The 18,626-nt window shown below is 37.7% G+C and overlaps 1 protein-coding gene across 23 annotated transcripts in view; it reads left to right on the top strand.

The window, feature by feature from the left end:
• TENM3 (teneurin transmembrane protein 3) overlaps positions 1 to 18,626 on the top strand; it is a 2,191,633-nt gene that overhangs the window by 1,840,145 nt on the left and 332,862 nt on the right. The window lies entirely within an intron of this gene.

The following is an 18,626-nucleotide window of genomic DNA, read 5'->3' on the forward strand; positions in this document are numbered from 1 at the left end:
GTATGTATTAAATAATTGTAATAAAAATATGTTGCAATTTAAACAAAATATTGTATTGGCAAATCCAAATCCTAATACTCTGTGTATTATATAAATTAAATCTATCTATGTATGTTCAGAGATGATATTCTTGCCATTTTTTCTGCAACTGTATATACCTGCAAACCTACTATATACCTACTGTAAACTAGTCTTTGTATGCCAGATGGAATATTTGAAAGTAATTTTATACACAAAATCTTGCAAGGTAGGAGTACTTTCCTCTTTCACTCTGCATCTTTCATTCAAGTGAGTTTCATGGCCTCTGTTTGGTATACATAGAGTGGTATGCATTAATAGAAGGTGCTGTATGTTCATCTAAAGTTTAAAAAAAAAGTATATAACATATTTGAGAAACAATATGAGGTTTTGTAATTAAAGAATGTATCATAATGCTTGCATGGTTGGGGACAGAGTTCAAGTTCCTTATGCAACCTTAACTTTTTCATTTCCTAACTTTTAATTATTTAAATGTACCACCTGAATATCCTTTTAATTTAGTGAGTTTGGGTTTCATTTTATTTTGTTTTTGATCGATTGATTATTCCTATTTACAGATAAGAGTAAATTGGAGAAGTTAAGAAATCTGTTGAAGGTCACAGAGGTAATTGAGCCATGATTAGATATTTAAAACCTCTAATTCCTATTCCAGTGCCTAGGGCATTAGAACAAAAGACTGAGTACCCAAACAAATCTATGATTAGAATAGTATGGCATTTTTAAGTTAACAATCAAAAGAATATTTGAGGCTACAAAAAGGCCCTCTAATTTTCACCTTTTTAGAGGAAAATTTGCGTACAAGCTGGCTTAGAATATTAAGTTTCAGCCAGATGTGAATTAAAACTACTAATTTATGAATGCTTGAAAAACAGAGTTTATAATGGAAATGACAACTCCAGTGCCGTACTGCCAGGAGCTGTTATAATAACTTAACACTGAAAATGCTATAAAAATCAGAGACTAAGTACATTTAGGTTTTCATGCTACAGAAGGAGATTATGCCAATCGGGCACATGTTTGTTTTTATAGACAAATTCTATGCAATAAGTCACAACTCTACAGCAGTAGCAGGTTTTTACATGGCTATTATAGTAATTTATTTTTAAAGCAATATCACATCTAAAAGCAAGTATCTTTTTTCTGAAACAGAATTAAAGGATTTCAAAAACCTTTGTGTAGCTTTATCAGTGCCAACTACAAACCTAAGTACCATCTACTGAAGTAGGACTCTGTTATACAGTTACACAACCTTATGTTTGTACTTAATAAATTTACTACTGCTACATTTGTGCTTGCACCTTCACAGTTCACTAACTCTTAAAAACAAAATGAAACTGATTTTTTATGCGTTATGATGATTCATTGATTACATGTAGCATGTAATTGTATGGTCAACTTTAAGAGTAGTTTTTCTATTTATTCTGTCAAAGCTTTTGGAATGAGACAATAAATGGCTTTTTTCTAAGAGCTCTAGCTGTTGAACAAGGGCTTCCTCTACTGTCTTTTGTCCACAGTAATTGATTGCAAGCATTCAAACACAATCTTTTTCTCTCAGAAAACACGTTAGTTAAAAAAGGATTTTGAATGTCATTTGTTGGAAGCAAGATAAAGAGAATATTTAAAACCTTTCTATTCATATTAGTGAAAGTGGTATTTTAAAATAATTCTTTTATCATAATATGTGAACATTAAAACACTGTCAAAGCCATTAGGCAGTAGACTACGCAGGAAAAAGCACAGACAATAATTTTAGTGGATGACAGTAGGCCACCCCTGGATTAACGCAACAAATCACAAATAGGGATGCATTACAGCAATGAAGGCATTAAAGCAAGAGTCCTTGCTGTCCTTAATAAAATCTTGACTAATTTAGCCATAAGGCCCTTACAGGTCCAAATACACAAATATACGTGATCATGAGGAGGACACAGTACAGCTATAACCTCATTCCTTGTCCTCTTTCCCATGAAGAAAACATGAACTATCACTGAGGTTCAATACTTGTCTTTTTCTGATGATAAAGTTTACATCTTTGCCCACTAAGAGAAAATATCCATTGTTAATATGAGTCGGAAAGGGGTAATAGCTTCCTTTATTCCTATCCTTGCTGTTGTCCAGTTGGCAGAGTAATTAACACATTGAAATCTGTAGATCTCTCAGACCTGGCAAATGTTCTCCTTCCACTAAATGTCAGAAAATATATTCTGGATAACACCAAACTTTCTGGAAGGATTGTGAGTTCAATCCTTGAGGGGGCCATTTAGGGAACTGGGGCAAAAATTGGGGATTGGTCCTGCTTTGAGCAGGGGGTTGGACTAGATGACCTCCTGAGGTCCCTTCCAACCTTGATATTCTATGATTCTATGACTGGAATAAAAATTTGATTAGCCAGAAGGTTTTATTGAGTTTAACTGAAATGGAAAATTCAATGCACATTTTTTTCTCCATGTTGTAATCTTGTAAAATGAACTGCAGGATCCTGACTCTTGAATAAAACATAATTATAGTCTGAAAACTATTGAAGAACGTATGGATTAAAGGTTTCCAGTGTAAATGTATGTTAGTATAATGGTGCATTTGTCAAAATGCAAAATGATTGTTTGCATTTTTCATGGTATCCTAACTAAATATTTGTAAATTTGACACTTTATGTAAGAAACATATTTGTAATTATAACATAAAATGGAGATCCTAAATAGCTAGAATGACCAGATTTCCAAAATGAAAACATAGGAGACCTGTTCTGAGGGGTTAAAATCTCAGATGGTTTTCATGTGTACGATGGGAATGAATGAAAGAGAAGCGTGCCTGCTCCCTTTCTTCAGCTAAGCAAACCTACTGCTGTCTGTACAACACACGTTTTTTTCTCTCTCCCCATGCAATCCTTTTGACTCCCTGTAAATATCATCTGATCTCTCCACAATGTTCCATCTTCTTTAAAAGAATAGCATTATATTGCTCTGTTGTTGTTGTTGTTGTTGAAGTCTTGTCCATATCTTAAAAAGGAAAAGGGGAGGATGAGAAGAAAAAAGTGAAGAGACTCGGGGAATCATAGCTATTATAGATGTAAAAGACCTGTTAGGTTATTTGTTCCTTTTCCGTGCCAGTACAGGATTGTTTCCTATGACACATTCATTATTGTTTTTTCTAGTGTAGTTCTAACACCGTGGGGCTTTCACCACTTCCTTTGGGAGTCCATTCCACAGACTAATATCTTCCTATCAGGAAGTTTTTTCCTGATATTCATCTTAAACTTTTCATTTCTTAGTTTCATCCTATTACTGCACTTACATCTCTTTGTACTATGCTACATTCCTCTTCCTCCTTGAAGATTAAACAATTGAAAAGTTATAGACTGTTATCATGTCTCATTGCCTCTCTACTTCACCCTGCTTAGTCATCTCTTGGACAAGCTATTACATATTTATCTTGTATAATCTTGCCTTGTAAGTTTCAATTTGTCGATATCTGTCCAGTAATAAGGTGCCCAGAATTCAATGTAATATTCTACATGCCATCATGCCAGAGTATTTGGCATTAGTTGCTGTTCTGCTTGGCTACATTGAAGGGCCACCATGGGAGAGGAGAGGTAACATGATTGACTTGATAGGAGATGTACGCCATTTTACTTTGAGCATCATCAGCAGAAGATTTTCAGTGGCTGGTGACTGTTAGATCTGGCTTCTTATAGCTTTCCTCACCCTCGCTGCTCTTCTTCTCCATTCCCTGCCTCTCCACTTCCCATGCTACAGTTGATCCCAACACCCAGTTTGGGAAATGCTGACCCTAATGCATGCTTATAAAGATTTAAGAGTCGTTCATTTGCTGTCCTGGTGAGTGGAGGGTCTCAAATTTAGCTCTGGAACTTGTCTTTGTGTGTAAAGTTTCCAGTCTAAGAAAGCAGAAAATATAAAAGTTAAGTGTTTTTTCAAATATCAGATGCATATTAAATAAGTGATTCTAAAATTAAATTTGCATTTTTAAAGGAAAGCTATAAGCTATGAAATATTTTTCAATTAGTGGTTTTCCACTTGAAGGTCCCTTCATATTACCTGTGAGTATCTTTAAAGAGATACCATGCTGTATTTGGTTAATTATGAGAACCACACCATTAGCATCATAATCAGTTAACTTTTGCCTTACTCTTTCTTCCTTCACAATATCAATATCAAGATCAGATAGCAGGAACCTGAAAGAAATTTAGTTATCAAGAGACAATCGTAGATTATTGGAGCATATCTGAGCAGCAATGCTTATGGTGTCTCAGGTGTGGAATGATTTTATTATGGTTAGCTTTTTTGCTTCAGTTCTTAAACAGGAGTGAGAAATAACTGAATCAAATGAAATGTTCTTTTCATTTGCATGGAAAGATACGTGGGGACAATGGAGGGCGAACCTTGCCACAAACCTTTTGCCTATCTCCTAAATCAAGCACATACCTTTTTAAGTTTGAAGAAAGACCTTCCTTCTGTCCTTCACCTCTTGCTCCAGCAGAGACGCAGATGATAAGATCAGGTACTATAGCAGAAGTGGATTCATGTAGGACCAGATTCTCAAGTTCTCAGAGCTCACAAGTGGAGCCAGGTGTTCAGAAAGGTTCAGCCCACATATAGGTGTCTAAATAAGGGTCAAATTTTAAAAATTGCTCAGCACCCTGGAGCTCTCGTTGTGACAGTTATGGCCAATTTTTCAAAAGACTCAGTGCCCAACATGCTAAACTTTTTAAAAAAATTCTAGCCTCTGATTTTTGTGTCTAAATAAGAGTTGTGCTCTTGGAAATCTAGTTCCCATTGTAGGTACAGATCCTTTACTAAAATGCTGGCCCTACGGCATTTCCAATGTCAGAGCGGTCTGCAGTTGTGGCTGATGGAAGTTTGGGACTGATATCCACGGCAGCCCATACCCCTCATTCTATGGAGACGTTTTCTCTCACTTTGAGTGCCTGTAATCCACTGTAACACTGATAAATGTGTACACATCATGGTTTCAGTATCAGTGAAAGGCAATGACTCAGGAGGGACTTGTACTGTATGTGCCATTAATTTATTTTTGGGACTTCAGAACTAATGTGTCCCACTCTAAATTGAACTTCAGTGTGCTTACTGTGCACATTTGTGTAACTGCTGCGAAGAAAAAAATCAGTACAATACACTCTTAAACCTGAGCAGCTTTAGGGGGTTTCACCACAGAAAAATAAACAGTGTCTTTCTCTGTAGCACTGTGAGTTTGTACTCCGTGGTTTGCTGTCTCTGTGCTGTGGAAGCACACGAGCACAGCCCTGCCTGAGGAATACATTGCTGTGCAAACTGTACTTTAGTGCTTTCTCTCCCCAAAACCCTGTGGCTCAATCTTTTTATTTATTTTTCTCCTCAAAACAACCTCCTGAGAAACTGCTCAAGGGCAGCATTCAGGCACACCCTACTGGACTACCTAGTAAATGCAGGACAATGGCCATACTGTATCCACAATTGATGGCCCAGGGGCCAAAAAGAATTGCTTTTCTGCTATAACACCATTCTCATCTGCTCATTTCTCCATTTTAAAGAATACCATCCACTGTCAGAAATTAATTGTACAATGTTATTTATATTCATGCATGTACACAGTATTAAATAGATGAATAGACAATGAAAATGTACTTTGAAAAAATAAAGGTTGAGAGGTCCAAAACTTAATGCCACTAAAAATAAAATGTTCTACTTTAAAATGTCTAATAGTTTTGTAGCTATTTGCCCTTCAAAATGAGGGCCTCAATAGCTTTAAAATCTATAGGCACCGTTGGGCAACAAGCTAATAACAAATTCAGTGCTAGGCTTTTGGTGTTGTGGACAAATGAGTTTACATTGGGCCATCTCTTCTCGCCTATTAGCTCAGTTCTTCTGAGTCTGCAGGGGACAGTGAAATTGACACATTTTCTTGTGAGCAGAGATATTGTCCATTTCAGTAATCTGTCAAAGGTAAGGGAATTAACATGTGGAATGCACACACTTAGGACTTGTTCATTTACAGGGTTGTGATTTTTATTTATTTAATTATTTGCCAAGCAGATGGGAGATTAAGACTATGATAGCCCATGCGTTATGGAAGGGGAGGAGCAAGGTGCTTGTGGGTTTTTTTTGCCTGTTAAGGAGACATAAAATAGAAAATGTCATTCTAAAATGGGGGAGGGGGAAGGGAGAGGAGAGAAGGATCATATATTGGGCTTGTCAAATCTGATGGGGGCTGTTTAAAGTAAGATTTATGTGAAAAAATAGTACTCATAAAATCTCGTTCTGTTTTTCATTTTGTTGATTTACCATGGACTCTGTTAATTACTCTAAAGTTTTTCTTGACAGTTTCTCTTTCAGCTCTGAACTTTTAGGCCTGACAGTGGGCAGCACAACATTTCCAACACTCAATACATGCGCTCAAAGAACAACTACTGTGAATGTTATGAGAATATATTATTGATATGTGAAAACAGTATATTGGATTGGTATGTGCAGACTACCATCTAATTCTTTTGTCAGAAAGTGGCTCATTACTGGTGGTGTTTTTGACTCTTTCTTAAAAGGTTACAAATGTCTATCTCCTAAAGTTTAACCTGTTTCAAAATAGACAATATCCCGAGAAGCACATTTCTTCAGTTACCTCCTTCAGTTCACAGATTTAAATAGTTTCACTGAAAGTACAAGAAAGAAAACATGTTGGCTGAATAAGCTGATGTTTTAAGCATCTTTTCATTGTGAAAGATTTTATAGGCACGATATTAAATGCTTGACTAAGCAAAGAACTTAAACATGCTTAAATACATCTCTGTTTAGCAAAGCACTTAAGCATATACTTAATTTTGAGAACATGCTTATGTCTCATTGTCTGCATTGGGACATAAATGTTTCCATAAAGTTAAGCATGTTCTTAAGTGCACTGCTGAATCAGGGCCTACGTGTGTATATATTAATAAGGCTAATATAAAAGCAGATTAAGTGCTGTGTTTTCCCAAATACTCTTATTTTCTGATTTGATGTAAACTGCTCCTCAGAAATTGAACTTGTAGTCTAATTTAATTAATTTTGGGGGTGGAAACATGAATACTCGAGAACAAAGTAGTATTTTATTATTTTCTTGAACATTTTTGCTTGGTTTAACATTTTTATTGATCATTTGTTTGTAGTGGTTCCTGAAAGAACATTACTTTACAGTTTATTTTGTTTAGACAACAGAACTGATTATTAAAAAGACATAAATTCTAGTCCTGGCTCTGATCTAGATTTGGTCCTGGCTCTACGTCTTATTTGTCACATATGTGAATTCTTACTAGACCTCTTTCACAGGGATGCTGTGAGGTTTTTCTCTGTGGTTGTACTGAGTTGCAATGTTTCTCTCATTTGGAGGAAAAATGTGAATAGTTGAGAACAGAATGGTATTTTATTATGTTCTTCAACATTTTTGTCGTCTTTGTCACATCTGTGAATTCTTACCAGACCTCTTTCGTAGGGATGTTGTGAGGTTTTATCAATTAATTAATGATTCAGAGTGCTTTGAGATCCTCCAGTTGAAGGTGCTATATAAGTGCTAGATATTCTGAATTTACACACAGGCATTCTCCTATCTGAAACTACTATTGTCCCACTTCCTCACTTGTTAGGGCACGACCCAGCTCCAGAGACACACTGCAACTCAGTAGGTCCACAGAGGCAGACATTGCTCTGAGTTTTGAGACCAATATATACAATACCCTCTTGTGTGAGGGTTCTAGACTTTTTGTACCAGCCTAGAAGTTCTTCAGTACTGGAGACCAGTCTGAGTCCATGCCTTCACTACAGGTGCTACAACAGCATAGCTGCAAGCACTGCAGCTATTCCACTGTGATGCCGTGGTGTAGATGCTTCTGACATTGACAGAAGGGTGTTTTCCATTGGTAGAGGTTATCTATCCCTGACCAGTGGTAGCTATGTCAACAGAATCTGTAGAAATTTGCACAGGCCCAAGAAAGTTGGGGAGGCAGATCCAAGATATAGGGTATTGTGAAGTATGGGAAATAAAATTGCATTCGCATGAGCTCTCCTCTAAATAATCTGCTGTAAAAGTTGTCTCTCTATCATACTTGTCTTCCTGAGCAAATCCATTTTATATTATCTTCAGAGCTCAGTCTACTGTATAACTAGCATCTGCAGCCTCCTGAATGTGATGTGGCCTTGGAAGGCTATGGATACAATCTCAATATTGGGTCCTGTCATAAATATAAAGGGAAGGGTAAACCCCTTTAAAATCCCTCCTGGCCAGAGGAAAAATCCTCTCACCTGTAAAGAGTTAAGAAGCTAAAGGTAACCTCGCTGGCACCTGACCAAAATGACCAATGTGGAGACAAGATACTTTCAAAAGCTGGGAGGAGGGAGAGAAATAAAGGGTCTGTGTCTGTCTATATGCTGCTTTTGCCGGGGATAGACCAGGAATGGAGTCTTAGAACTTTTAGTAAGTAATCTAGCTAGGTATGTGTTAGATTATGATTTCTTTAAATGGCTGAGAAAAGAATTGTACTGAATAGAATGACTATTTCTGTCTCTGTGTCTTTTTTGTAACTTAAGGTTTTGCCTAGAGGGATTCTCTATGTTTTGAGTCTAATTACCCTGTAAGGTATCTACCATCCTGATTTTACAGAGGTGATTCCTTTCCTTCTGTTTATTTCTATTTCTATTAAAAGTCGTCTTGTAAGAAAACTGAATGCTTTTTCATTGTTCTCAGATCCAAGGGTTTGGGTCTGTGGTCACCTATGCAAATTGGTGAGGAGTTTTACCAAACCTTTCCCAGGAAGTGGGGTGCAAGGGTTGGGAGGATTTTGGGGGGAAAGATGTGTCCAAACTACGTTTCCCAGTAAACCCAGTTAGAGTTTGGTGGTGGCAGTGGATATTCGAAGGACAAAGGATAAAATTAATTTGTACCTTGGGGAAGTTTTAACCTAAGCTGGTAAAAGTAAGCTTAGGAGGTTTTCATGAAGGTCCCCACATCTGTACCCTAGAGTTCAGAGTTGGGGGAGGAACCTTGACAGGTCCATTGTAATTCAGACATCGTTATGAGTTAATCTGCATCTGTCTCACATCTCCGTGCACACTGTGCTGTCTTGTTCCAAATACCATAGAGTTGGAAACATATTCTTAGTGCTGCTGTAAATTAAAATAAAGTTCAGAAATGCAAACTCAAAATTACACAGACGTTCTGCCGTGTAGACTTGTAAGATTTATTTTGGCTAAACGGCCTAGCTCAAGTATTCTGAAATCCTTCTGTGTTTTAATCATGATAAATGATATCACTAGTTGAATTAGGTACGTTTTATAAATTGGGAGGGAGATAAATGTTTGAAATATTCTGTTGTGAAATAAACCCACTGAGAGAGAATTAGCGTTAATTGAAATTATGCTTCATTTCTATAGAATGTCTAAATTATCTTGCTTTTATCCAGTTAAGACTTTTTTGGCTCTCTTATATTGAGAGTGGAATGATACATTTGTATTAAGACAAAGTAAATTGATTAATTTGTTGAAGGACACCGTTGTTGATTTGAAGTGATTCTATTTATGCCATATTTAGCTATTAAAAAAAAAAACCCTTTCTGCTTGTTTACATGGAATTTTTGAGCGCAGTGATAAGAGAATTGTGGTTGAGAGTTGATTGCATTTAAGAAACATTGTTTCTTACTGTATTATTTTACTTTTCATTACTGTTGTCCTAGAACAACTACAATTCTATTTTTATTCAACAGTTAACTTATCTATAAAGGTCAAAACAATCAAACAACTGAAAATGATTGTTTCATATTCTGTTACTGCTCAGAGTGTATAATGTAAATAATATACCAAAAACCCATATATTTTTAAAACCGTTTTTGCAGTAGATAACTCTGTTCACATATAGGTTTCTTTTTTTTCTAATTGGTACATTAAAGCATCTTAAGAGATTTGGGTTAGGGTTTTTCTTATTTGGTATAGTGGGACACCATATGTGTTAAATTATCTTGTTCCGGAAGTGCTTTGCCTCTGTACAATTATGACACTAGAGCGGAGCAAAGAAGAAACTCCATTGACTGCTATGCTGATGAAAGGAAAGTCAATGTATATAATTTTTTATTTTCCCCTAGGTCAATCAGTCTTTGAGATCAACAGGGTGCATTTGAATAACGTCTACTATCCATCCATAAAAAGAAAACAGAAAATCTAAGTGAGACAGTGAAAGTTAAATGTTGATTTGGAGATTTTTTTAAAAAAGTTACATTTTGCATATTAGTGCAAAGGTAAATATATTAGTGTGGGGGGGACCACATTTTCATAGGGGCATTACTGTTGACTATATGTTTGGTCTGTCTTTATAGTTGCACACATGCAAATGGGCTGGGCAAATTACAGTGTGGATTAAATTACTGTAAAATTTCTTGAATTCACTACTTGTGTAGGAGTGAGGAACACAGAGGGTTTCTTTTAATATCCATTGAATTTAGTAGGTTGAAGTTACCTCAGTAGCACAGAGTTGCTGCTTTGGCTATAAACGTGAAATGGATTTTTTAGCTGCCTTGTGTTTCTTAATTTCTGATATAACTTGATTGTGTAAATATGATAACAAGGATATATGAAAAAAAATCTTCTCTGTTGATATTAAAAGTGGTTATGATAGTTTGTAGAGGTAATACACAAAGGGAATGAGCTTTAGCCTCTATCAGTCTGGGCTTTTTTGATATTTTAAACTGTCTTTAATATTTGTCATTCTTTTTTTTTCATACTTCAAAGCAAGTTCATTACATTTCAGAGTTATAAATGTATTTATCACATTCACCCATATCCAGAAAAAGTCTCTCACTTCTGGAATACGAATACATAATTACAGAATTTCAAAGTGTTTGTGTCTTGTTAAGAAAGCAAAGCTTTGGATATCAAATGTGCAATTTTGAAGAAATGAGGAATACCATTTGTTTTTATTAAACTGGGATTTGAATGTTTGAAGAAAGCAATGAGAAAGGCATTTCTTTTGAAATTCAGGTAATATTCCTTACTTGCAAGTGTTGAAAATATTATTTTTGGAGTACTTTCATTCTTTATAAATAATCATAGGAGCCTTTGCGAAAATTAAATATGTGTACTTTATGTATCTACTGATAAACCAATTTGGTTGTTCTCAGTTCTATGGTGGTTTTTTGGTTAGTGCATAATTAGAAATGAATGTTCTGCTCTCTAAATGAGAGATCATTTGCCTGTGATAGACATGCCAATGTATTGATTTAACAATGTTAGTGGATTGAAAAATTTTTGGGGTTCTGTTAAAATAAATCTATTGAAAATATAAAGAAAATCAGTGGGTTAGATTTCCAGACAAAAAACTTTGTTAGATGAAGTTAGGGTTGACCAGATTAATTTATTAATATTACTTTTCCGTAAAGATGTTGTTTGAATAACTAGCAGTAGAGAGGCTGTTCTATACAATCCTGATTCGGAAAGAAGATGTTACACAAAATGGGATCTCTCTGTTATTATATGGTCCATACCATTAAAAGTTTGAGAATCCCTGAACTAGACTGTGGCAACTGCAGCATTTTACATACACAGGTCGGAGCAGTGCAAATTTTATGACCTTTGCGTGGTATGTGTCCTCCATGTAGATTTTATAAAATTTGCATAGCCCCAATACACACTTCGTAAAACGTGCATCTTTTGATGGGCCAAAAGCAGTACAGATAATGTTATTCCCTTGCTACTACAGCTGGGTGGAATTCAGAGTGAGCCCTCTCTGTGTGGCTTACTTGGTCTTGTTGGTTTGGGTGCCCATAAACCCAGACTGTGTTCTCTTTCTGAATTGTCTCTCCCCTGACAAGACCGTACCTGTGATAGCCCCATGGAGACATTTGCTGGTGCTGCTGTTAATATTAAAAATTAATATTTCAATAGAACCCAGAGTTTCTAGTCATCATCAGTGTCTCTTTGTACTGGGCACTTGGCAAACAGATACAAAGACACAGCCCCTGTCCTGAACAGCTTGCACTCTAAAATAAAGAACATATGGAAGATTGGAGGGAGGGACGCGATTGAATGTATAACTTCTATATATGTCTACCTTTTAAATAATTATTATCAATAAAGTGTCAGCTGTTCCCATCTTCCTTCAACTCAGCCATGATTAATCAGCTAATTTCAGACAGGTAACGTGATAGATGTGAGTATTTGGGAGGTCTTGCATTTATTTGTCCCGTTGTGATTTATTGTAAGAGAGTAGTTTATGAGCCAAATAATCTCCTTCCAATCTCCTCAATAATAATCAAAGAAAATAGTCCTCATCAAGTCAAAGAGAACACAGTTTATAGGCCAGCCATTTTGGAATTACCATGAGCTGAAAAAAGGAGATGGGTATAGAAAAAGGTTACCAAAGTGAAACCCAATTTAGTTTTTGTATCTGCAGATCCTTGAATGTGTGAGGAGTGCCCAGCAGAATGGCCTTTGCACTCACCTACTCTGAGACTGACTATGTGTGGACGTGGACATTGTCATTTAGAGCAGCCTAGACTCTGTCAAAGGCCCCACAGGGGTTAATACAGCGGCTGGGGTTTGTCAGGGTGTGAGGATGCCCCCGCCATAGCACCGGCAGCAAGAGGACATACAGCCTTTGAACCTTTGGAAGATATCCCTGTGCTGGGATCCTTATATAGTCAGCTCTTCTGGTTTTAAAGCTGCTTTGCATTGGTGGTGCAGTGAAAAATGATTCAGGTTCTGGGAGCCAGATTTTTTTGTTGCATTTGATTTAGAATTAAGGCTGGTTTCAGGGTAACATATTTAATAACTCAAAATAAAATACACACATCACTGCTTGTGCTATTCTAGCATCTGGCTTACCTGCACTAACTCTCTCTACACCTGCGTCTAGTTCTGTGTCTGTGGGAAAGTCATCTAGACGTGTTCATAGTATCCTGCAAGGATGTAAGGCAACATTAATCTTCTGTTTTGAGATTCATTCTTTATAGCACAACTCTTTTTTTTTCTTTTCAAATTCCATGACTGAATTAAACTCCCTGCTACGTTAATCTAACAAATTCTAACCAATACAGTGATTAAACTTGGCTTCTTTCATGTTGTTATTACAGTGTCAACATGTCTCAATCCATCTTCTTGGATTTTTAAGCAGTTTTTATGACCTACTGTAAATCAAAGTGTTTTTACACGTCTGTGATTCTTATGGTGCGTTCAAACTCTTTTGTTTGGACAGAAACCGGATCAGTGCATGAATAATTTTGGTCTTTTCTGCAAACTATCTTCCACTTCATTTTCTCTGCTAACTGCTTGATTCTAGCTCATCTGTGTTCTCCAGTGTTCGTGATTTCTTTGTTAAATTCTACCACTTTCTGTGATCAGTGAATATGAATAAAGTGACATTTCTTTAATGTACCTTGGTCTAGCCACTGACTATTCTTGACATATTCTAATATGATCTCTGTTTTTTAATGCTGGTAAAAGTTTAGTCTCTATTACATTTTTTTCAAATCTGTTTTGATTCTTCTATCCTCTTTGCTAAAATCCAAGTCACTAGTCAGCCTATGGATGTATCCTATGTCTAGTACCAATGTTACATGAAAGCTCTGTCAGGGACTTGCATCCTGATTTTGGTTTTTTTAGTGAGTTACTTACTGTGGGCCTGATTTAGCAAATCACTTAAGCACATGCTTAATTTTTAGCAAGTGAATAACCCGTATGAGTTCTCATCTGCTTAAAGTTGGCACATGGTTAAATGCTTTGTTGAATTGGGGTGAATAGATATTCCACATTCTTCTGACCTGTTTGCTGGTGGTTATTTAAGACCATGATGATTTTATCATCTCTATGTTAAATGGTATGTTTTAGCAGAGCCCCTCTCCTTGAACGCTGGTCCATTTTCTGTTATTACAGTCCTTGAACGTTCATGACCTGCAAACATTGATTTAATATGTCCAATCACTGATGCAGCTTGTGGTATTTTCAAGAGTGACTGCTTCTGGAAGTTGCTACAATAGTCCATATGATCATCACATCATGTCTTACCAAGGAAAAACAAGGAAATGCTAACTGTCTTATAAAGTTGTGGGTTATTCATGCTGGTCATTTCTGCTGTGATGAATACATCTTGTATTACTGCTTATAGTGCTTCATCCTTTCTGCTCACACTCTGTCTGAATCCATACTTCTGATGATACCACACAGGATGATTTTATCATGTTCACATATATTGTTACTGGCTTGTGCCCCATCTTTCTGCTCTGTCTGTTCAAGTGGAGTTTATGCTCTTGACATTGCATCAGCCATTACTACTGTGGTTGATGCCTAGCTGGAGCATTTTTTTTCTCTCTCAAAAGTAATCTCTTCAATGATACTCGTTCAGGTCCTTTAAGTGTAGTACAATAAGGGACTATGGCCAAGTTTGGCTTTTTAAAACCCATTAAAAAAATCATGAAACTTTCTACAACTTTGTGTAAGACCTGAGCATTTCATTATCACTTTTGCATGCACTTTTTTCCAGAGCTGTCATAGTTCCCAGTGCATACAAATGGGGGACATGTTCCATTCATATCACTGTATATATACGTGCTCTTTTTGAAACATCAGTGGAAAGCTTAATCTCTTTCAGTGGGTCCAAAAATTGCAACACTGATGCCATTGTTACTAAGAGTTTCAAATCCTTGTGCAGTCTGTATTCTTGCAGAGACCTGTTCTTAGGTTAGTTGCTCAAAATGTATCCTTACTTACATCACTGATCATGCTTTTCAGCCTCTGAATTTTTTTTTTATTTAATTTTTCTTGATTTTAGGTCATAGAAATCATAGACTAGGACTAGTTGTTCACCTGTTTGTCCTACCTCAAACTCTTGTGTACAGCTTTCCCTTTGTACCTCAGTGACATTTCACCCTCTCCCAGGACAGGAATTTGTTCACTGCTTCAGGCTTTCACTAGTCACTTTCGACTTTTCTTATAGTATATTTTCTTTGAACTACTCTATTTCAGTTTCTGTTATTACATTCACTTATGCTCCTGAGTCTGTCTTGTATGTTACAAGCAGGCAATTTATTCATATTTTTATCAGCCATTCTTTTGAGTTTACAACTTCTGTCATGATTGTGCTTATGTGCAGCTCTGAAATCACTCAACTCTGTACTTAACTCATGTATTTTCCTGCTTTGTCATAGTGGCTGGACTTATATTTTGTGCATGTTTGCTCAAATCCTGGATGTTTCTGTACTCATGCCATTGTCACATTGATGACATTATGGCAGAGTGACATTTCTGCTTAGTTAAGGTTAAGAAGACTAGCTTTCTGTTTAAAGCTCCACTATTCTAAGTGCTGTAAAATACATATGGTTAAATCAGATTGCCTTGGAATATAAAGTGCCTCAGAGGGTGTGTGTTAGTTCTGTTAGTGATCCAGATTTAGGGCCATTTCACCAAGGAGTTCCCGAGATACAAAAACAGCTTTTCTTAAAAATTAGCAGAATCAGATTCTGGGAATCGTTTTCTTTGCTCGCAGATAGAGATCAAACCAGGGCTCAGATCATCACAGCAGGCTCTCCAATACTTGAGGGTTACTCCAACAGAGTGCATGAACCCTACCATCCCTTTGGGGGAAATGAGATTAAACATTGTTTGAAAGATTTTGTTTCTGTAGTTAAGCACATCAAGAATTACACTGAGCATATGCAGAGAGAGGGCCAACTAGCTGGGAAAAGTGCTTCTGCATTGTAGGCTCATGGTGGCTCTGAGGATATGTTATAGTCATTGACTATGAGCTCTACCCCAGGCACTATGAGTTCAAATTCTATCAAGGACAGAAATCTGAAATTAAAAAATGCAGGTATATTATGTCAATCTGCCTTTATCAAAGGCTTTTTATTTTGGGAGAATATAATCTGAGTACTTCAGAATATTCAGAGGTGCTGAGACTCCCGCCCTACCCCTCTCCCCCAAGAAAATAAACTATGCAAGCAAATGTTTGCTGGCAGAGCGGAGTTTGATTAGTGGTGAGAATAAGGGGAGAAGGGTTGGGGAGGGGATGGGGACTGGGAGGGGAAGAGTGGGGCACTGGAATGGAAAAATGGGGGCTGTGGAAGAATAGGTGGAGCCCCACATTCCCCTCTTGCATGTATGCCATAATCTGGGGGGGTCTCCAGGCCATCTACACAGAAATGTGACCCCCCCCTCAGTGTCCCCCTCCTGTGGACTGGGCGGGGGGCATTAAGCCATTCTCCCTGCCCCCCTATGAGCTGGGATCTGACGATCTTTGCCCCCTGTGGATGTATGAGCCCTACTGTCTGCCCTCCTCTATTTGTGTGCCAGGTGCTAGGGTCATTTGAGCAGGGGAGTCCCAAGTCCCCAGGGAAAAAACGGCATTTCATTAAGTTCAGAGATTCTAGCAGCTTGGAAGTTTGAAATCCTCCCTGTACAGCAGTCTGAGACTGAAATGTAAACATGAAGATTTCAGAAGAATCTGCCTGTCAAGTTGTTACGGTGTGTGTTTTGAGAAATATAATCTGAGTACAGCAAAATATTCAGAAGGCACTGAAACTGTTTTTGAAAAGAAGGTAAATTACATATGTGAATGCTCACTGAGGAAAGGGATGATTAGGGGTGCAAGGGTAGATGGGAGAAGTGGGGAGAAGGATTTGGGTCTGCCACTAGGAATGGAGGTATTATGGGTGTGGGTAAATAGTAATGGTAATAGGGGAGGGAAGAGGGGCCAAGATGCTCAGATAAGGGGGAGGGAAACAGATTGGAGGTAGGAGGAGAGAAGGCAAGGTGGAGTTGGAGAATATGAGAGGTAGCAAAGGAAGTTGGGGGTTTAGAGATGGGGGGCAGCCTATCATCCCTGAATTCTTCCTGCACGGGTGGACTGGGATCTGGGGGAGCCCTACTCCTCTGCAGGAGTTCAAGCCCCTCTCCTCGGATGCTGTGTGATCTGGGGCACCCTGCTCCTCTTCGGGTGGCTGAGCTCATCTCTCTGCTACATTTTAATAGCTTCTGCAGTGACAATGGCTTCATGGGATGTGACGTGGAGGGGGAGCTGAAAATGTTGGGGCAGTGAGTAAATGTTGCAGGGAAGGCTGGGGGTGGAAAAAGAGAGAGACATACCAGTCTTCTCTCATGTGCTCAGAGTTACTGTAACAACCCAGTAATAAAATTGTTATGGTTTTGGGATGTAGACCATGGCTGAGATTTCTCTCATTGGCCCTGTTAGCAACTAAACATTGCAAACATTTCAAAGGACTACCATTATTCTCATTCCCATATAACAGAATGTACAGGTGAGGAGCACTGACGAATCAGATAGCAGCCACATGGCCTCGTGGAAATAGTACTGGATTGGGACTATTTGTAGCTCTGCTGTTGGCCTGCTTGGTGACATTAGACAAGTCATTTCACCTGTCTTTTCACTGTAATGGACTTGGACTATCTGCCTCTGCCCTATCCTCAAACACTGAGCCTGACAGAATTCCTCACTTGTAAAATTTAACCACCACTTCATTCCCTTTTACAACCTCTTCACACATGCACATAGAAGACCACCTAAACCTATACTTTCCCCTACCTGCCATTAAATCCACAGGCTGCTTTGATATGACACCTCACTACTGACAACAGCCATGGCAAGAAAACCCCAGGGCCCTGTTACTGACACATCCTAAGCAATTCTATATCTATTGCAATGACGTTAACCGGAACCTCTAGGTACATATGCACAACTTTTTTTGATAACAGACATTGGGAGACTCAGACCCAGATCTCCTCATATCACAATCACAGCTGCTCCAACTTATTCCTCCACCATTCAGTATAGTTACACCTAACACAGTGAATGCAGGTGGAAGGAATGCAGGTAATTCCCAGTGGGTAGGAATTGTAGAAAATTGATAAGGAAAGCCAAAGAACACAAGGAAAAAATCTATATCCAGCAGAGTTATGGACAATATGAAGGAGTTTTAAAAAATATATTAGGAACAAAAATATCCTGACAATAGTATTGGTCCATTCCTAGAAGGACATGGTAGAACTATCAATAATAATGCAAAAAAGACTGAAGTGTTCCATAAATATCTGTTCCTTATGGCGGGGGGGGGGAGACAGATGATAGAGTCGTATTATATGGTGCTGATAACACTCTTTCCATTCCACTAATATCTGTGGAGGATGCTAAAGTTAGACATTTTAAAATCAGGTCCAGATAACTTGTATCCAGGAGTTTTAGAAGAGCTGGCTGAGGAGCTCACTGGATCGTGAATGTTGATTTTCAATAAGTATTAGAACACTGGAGAAATTTCAGAAGACTGGAAGAAAGCTACTGTTCTGCCAATTTTTTAAAAGGGTAAACAAGATGACCTGGAAATTATAGGCCTGTCAGCCTGACATCAAGCCCAGATGAGATAATGGAGTGGCTGATATGGGGCTTGATTAACAAAAGAACTAAAGGAGAGTAATCTAATGTATGTAGATCAACATAGGTTTATGGAAAATAGCTCCTGTCAGACTAACTTGACATCTTTTTTTGATGAGATTGTGAGTTTGGTTGATAAAGGTAATAGTAATGTAATTCTGTAAGGCATTTCGCTTGGAGCCACA

Source organism: Lepidochelys kempii, chromosome 4 (genome assembly GCF_965140285.1).
Source record: "Lepidochelys kempii isolate rLepKem1 chromosome 4, rLepKem1.hap1, whole genome shotgun sequence".
In the NCBI taxonomy this organism is placed as follows: domain Eukaryota; kingdom Metazoa; phylum Chordata; order Testudines; family Cheloniidae; genus Lepidochelys; species Lepidochelys kempii.